The 4,852-nt window shown below is 43.7% G+C and overlaps 1 non-coding gene across 1 annotated transcript; it reads left to right on the top strand.

The window, feature by feature from the left end:
- The first annotated feature begins 4,424 nt into the window (after window positions 1–4,424).
- On the top strand, window positions 4,425–4,534 carry LOC142428351 (U6 spliceosomal RNA). Its single transcript, XR_012780272.1, has one exon. It is a non-coding gene; the product is annotated as a U6 spliceosomal RNA (small nuclear RNA).
- Window positions 4,535–4,852: the final 318 nt, after the last annotated feature.

Here is a 4,852-nt window from a genome sequence, read left to right as displayed (position 1 = left end):
ACAGACCTTGAAGTTAAACCCCAAACTATTAGGGCCATCAATGAGGGAATTGGGACCAACTTGAGAACTTTGGCACAGGGAATACACAGGATATCAGAAATAGGGAAAGACACAAACACAGACGAGGAACAAATTGACAAGTGGGATAAACTGAAGATAAAACACCTGCGTACATCAAAAATATTCACCAAGAGAGTAATAAGAGAGTCCACGGACTGGGGAAACATCTTTAGCAATGACACATCAGACAAAGGCCTTATTACTAAAATTTACAATACCCTGCTAGCTTTCAAAAAGAAAAAAAAAACGGAGGGAGGGGGAAAAAAAAGAGGACTTGATGCAAAGGGCTTAAGTGGAGAGCAAATGCTTTGAAAATGATTAGGGCAAAGAATGTACGGATGTGCTTTATACAATTGATGTATGTATATATATGGATTGTGATAAGAGTTGTGTGAGCCCCTAATAAAATGTAAAAAAAAGAAAAGAAAAAAAACCCTAATTGCCCACTTGAGAGGTGGGCAAAGGACTTGAACAGAAGTCTCACAAGGGCAGAAATACGAATGGTCAACAAACGTATGAGAAAATGTTCCCAATCTTTAGCCATAAGAGAAATGCAAAATAAAACAACAATGAGGTACCACCTAACCCCCTCAAAGACAGCCCAATTCAAAAAATCAGAAAGCAACAAGTGTTGGAGGGGCTGTGGGGAGACAGGAACTCTCATCCACTGCTAGTGGACCTGTAAGTATGTACAGCCACTATGGGAATCGATCTGGCGATATCGAAAACAGATGGAAATTGAGTTACCATACGACCCAGCAATCCCCCTACTGGGTATATACCCAGAAGAGGCAAGAAACAAACCAAGGCCAGACATCTGTGCTCCAATGATCATTGCGGCACAGTTCACAATTGCAAAGAGTTGGAAGCAACCCAAATTTCCATCAACTGATGATTGAATTAAAAAGCTGCGGTACATACATACAATGGAGTACTACGCATCGCTAAAAAGCAGTGATGAACATATGAAGCACATTGCTGCCTGGGAAGAACTGGAGGAAATCATGCTAAACGAAGTAAGTCAGGCACAAAAGGAAAAGTACAACATGAGTCCGCTGAGGTAAGCATTAAAAAAAAATGCAAAAGGGACACAGGGAAAAAGCTACTGTATACAAACATTCTTGGGGTGAGGACCGTTTAGTATGGCAGAGACCAGGTTAAATCCAGGGATGCACATGGTAGACAACTGGGGAGGAGGCAGGGAAAGGGAAAAAAATGATGAAAATAAGGAAGAAATGGGTAGCGGGGGCACAGGGCGCACCCACCCAAGGGGAAGGTATTGTTTATATCTCCAGAGGGAAAGAGGGACCAGACTTCAACCCAGTGCCCCAAAGTGTGAATGCAACATTCCGGCATGGAGTAGGGAACCAGTGGAGAGGTCTCGGGGAGTGGCCCCAGTCCCAAATACTAAGTGGATGCCTTCCCCTCCCCGCAGAAGAATTTATTTCAAAGGACAGCATTGAATCTTCAGCTCTGGGAGAGGGACATATCTGATCGGAGCACACGGGAACAGGTGAAGGGGGAGTAGGAGAAAGTGGAGCACATCCTGGCCCACTGGGCCTAGAGGACAAGGACCCCAATTAGAGCAGCCAGTTCACAGAGAAGACCACATGGCCAGCCCCACTATGAGACATGATGCCCCTCAGTGACTAAGGGTGATACAGGGGACTGCACCGGAGACACAGTGTGGGAATGGCACCTGACCTGATCCCACCACGCCGAGGCAAAGCACTGGGGGAGTGCAGTGGAACAGCAAGGGAATGGAGCGGCAAGGTCCCCAGGGAATGCTGAAGGTGGACTTTGGGACCAGGGCATGTGTCCCAACAGACTGGACTGGAAAACACTGCTAAAGGCCAACAAATGATCCTTGAACTAACTACAAGCTTTTCTTTCTTGTTGTGTTTTGTTTTGTTCTTTGTCAGTGGTTTGTTGTTGTTTTGTTGTATATTGTTGCTTGGTTTTGCTCTGGCTTGTTTTTGTGCATGTTATTATCTCCACTGGTCTGTCTAAATAAGATAGGCTGGATGAACAATCTGGAGGAGAAAACAACGGGACCAACAGTTCCGGGAGAACATGGGATAGGGGGAGGTTAGGGGTAAGGACATGGTGTTGACAAACCCAGGGACAAGGGAACAACAAGTGATCCAATTGGTGGTGAGGTGGGTGTGGGAGGCCTGGTAGGGCATGATCAAGGGTAATGTAACCAAGATGAATCGCTGAAACCCAGGTGGGGACTGAGCGTGATAGTGGGACAAGAGGAAAGTAAAAGGAAATAGAGGAAAGAGCTAGGAGGCAAAGGGCATTTATAGACGTCTAGATAAAGACATGTACATATGCAAATATACTTATATATGAAGACGGGGAAATAGATCTATGTGCCTATATTTATAGGTTTAGTATAAAGGTAGCAGAAGGACATTGGGCCTCCACTCAAGTACTCCCTCAATGCAAGAATACATTCTTTTATTAAATTGGCATTCTATGACGCTCACCTTCCCAACACAACCGCTGAAGACAAAGCGGGTGAATAAGCAAATGTGGTGAAAAAAAGCTGATGGTGCCTGGTTATCAAAAGGTATAGCGTCTGGGGTCATAGAGGCTGGAAGAAAAACAAGTGGCCATCTAGCTCAGAAGCAACAAAGCCCACATGGAAGAACACACCAGCCTGTGTGATCACAAGGTGCCGAAAGGATCAGTTATCTGGCATCAAAGAACAAAAAATCATATCATTGGGTGCATACTTCCATGATATGATCACTGAAGACAAGTGAATGCATAAGCAAATGTGGCAAAGAAAGATGATGGTGCCTGGCCATCAAAAGGTATAGCGTGTGGGGTCTTAAAGGCTTGAAGGTAAACAAGAGGCCATCTAGCTCAGAAGCAACAAAGCCCACATGGAAGAAGCACACCAGCCTATGTGATCACGAGGTTTTGAAGGGATCAGGTATAAGGCATCATCAGAATCAAAAAATCTTACCAGAGTAAATGAAGTGGGGAGTTCAGAGTGGAGACCCAAAGCCCATTTGTCGGCCACTGGAGATCCCCTTGCAGAGGGGTCTAGGGGAGAAGACGAGCCAGTCAAGGTGCCATGTAGCACCAATGAAAAATACAACTTTCCTCTAGTTTCTAAATGCTTCCCCCCCCCCCCCATCATGATCTGAATTCTACCTTGCTAGTCTGGCTAGACCAGAGGATGTGCACTGGTACAGATAGGAACTGGAAACACAGGGAATCCAGGGTGGATGATCCCTTCAGGACTAGTGGTGTGAGTGGCGATATTGGGAGGGTAGAGGGAGAGTGGGTTGGAAAGAGGGAACCGATGATAAGGATCTACATGTGACCTCCTCCCTGGGGGACGGACAGCAGAAAAGTGGATGAAGGGAGATGTCAGACAGGGCAAGATATGTCAAAATAATAATTTATAAACTATCAAAGGTTCATGAGGGAGGCGGGAGCGGGGAGGGAGGGGGAAAGTTGAGGAGCTGATGCCAGGGGCTTAAGTGGAGTGCAAATGTTTTGAGAAGGATGACGCAGTGAATGTACAAATGTGCTTTACACAATTGATGTATGTATGGATTTTTATAAGAGTTGTATGAGCCCCTAATAAAATGATTAAAAACAAACAAAAAACAAGACAGAGGAAAACCAAGCAACAAAACAGAACAAACAAAACAAAACAACAACAAAAAGCCAATGACAAAAACCCAACAGCAAAAAAGAAAAGCTTGTGGGTTAGTTAAAGAACTGTTTGTTGGCCTTTAGGATTTTTTCCAGTCTAGTCTGATGGGGTACCAATTCCTGGCCCAAAGTCTGTTTTTGGTATTCCCTGGGGACTTTGTTGCTCTGTTCCCCTTGCTGTTCTGTTGCATGCCCTTCGTGTTTTGTGGTGGGATCAGATTGGGCGCAATTCCTGCACTGTGTCTCCATTCTCCCCTGTAGGGCTATGGGTGAGTGAGGGATGTCCTGTCTCATAGTGGGGCTGGCCGTATGGTCTTCTTTGTGGATTGACTGCGCTGTGTGGAAATATCGTCCTCAAGGCTTGGTGGGCCAGGATGTGCTCCACTCTCTCTTTCTCCCCCTTCATTTGCTCCCGTGTGCTCTGATCAGACATGTCCCTCTCCCTGAGCTGCAGCTTCAGTGCTATTCTCTGAAATAAATTCTTCTGGGCGGAGGGAGCCATGGTATTTCCTATAGCTTCATATGTATGTAGAAGCTAGACAATGAATAGGAAAGACTGCACAATAGTTGACATATTTTAAATATAGAGTTGATGAAGAATATTTCATATACCAGAAGAGTAAACAAATTTGATATCAAACATCTTTCCCAAGATAATGAGTGGTCTTTAAAAAAAAATTTTTTTTGTGCTCACTTCGGCAGCACATATACTAAAAAATTTGGAACGATACAGAGAAGATTAGCATGGCCCCTGCGCAAGGATGACACGCAAATTCGTGAAACGTTCCATTAAAAAAAATTTATATATTGAGAAATGCAACTACCTACAGAAAAGTACATAAACAGGAAATGTATAGTTTATAATAAATCAAGCTTTGTATAACCATAAAAACAAAAGCTGGTAGCATATTAGATAACCCCTTACTAATCGTGTCATATCTTTGCCTTACCCTCTTTTTTTTTAAATTTTAACAATTTATTAGGTGCTCATACAATTCTTATCACAGTTCATACATATACATACATCAATTGTATAAAGCACATCTGTACAGTCTTTGCCCTAATCATTTTTTTCTCCTCCTTTCTTTTTTTACATTTTATTAGGGACTCAGAC

This window comes from Tenrec ecaudatus, chromosome 15 (assembly GCF_050624435.1).
Source record: "Tenrec ecaudatus isolate mTenEca1 chromosome 15, mTenEca1.hap1, whole genome shotgun sequence".
NCBI lineage: Eukaryota > Metazoa > Chordata > Mammalia > Afrosoricida > Tenrecidae > Tenrec > Tenrec ecaudatus.
This window is presented reverse-complemented; position numbering and strand designations above follow the sequence as displayed.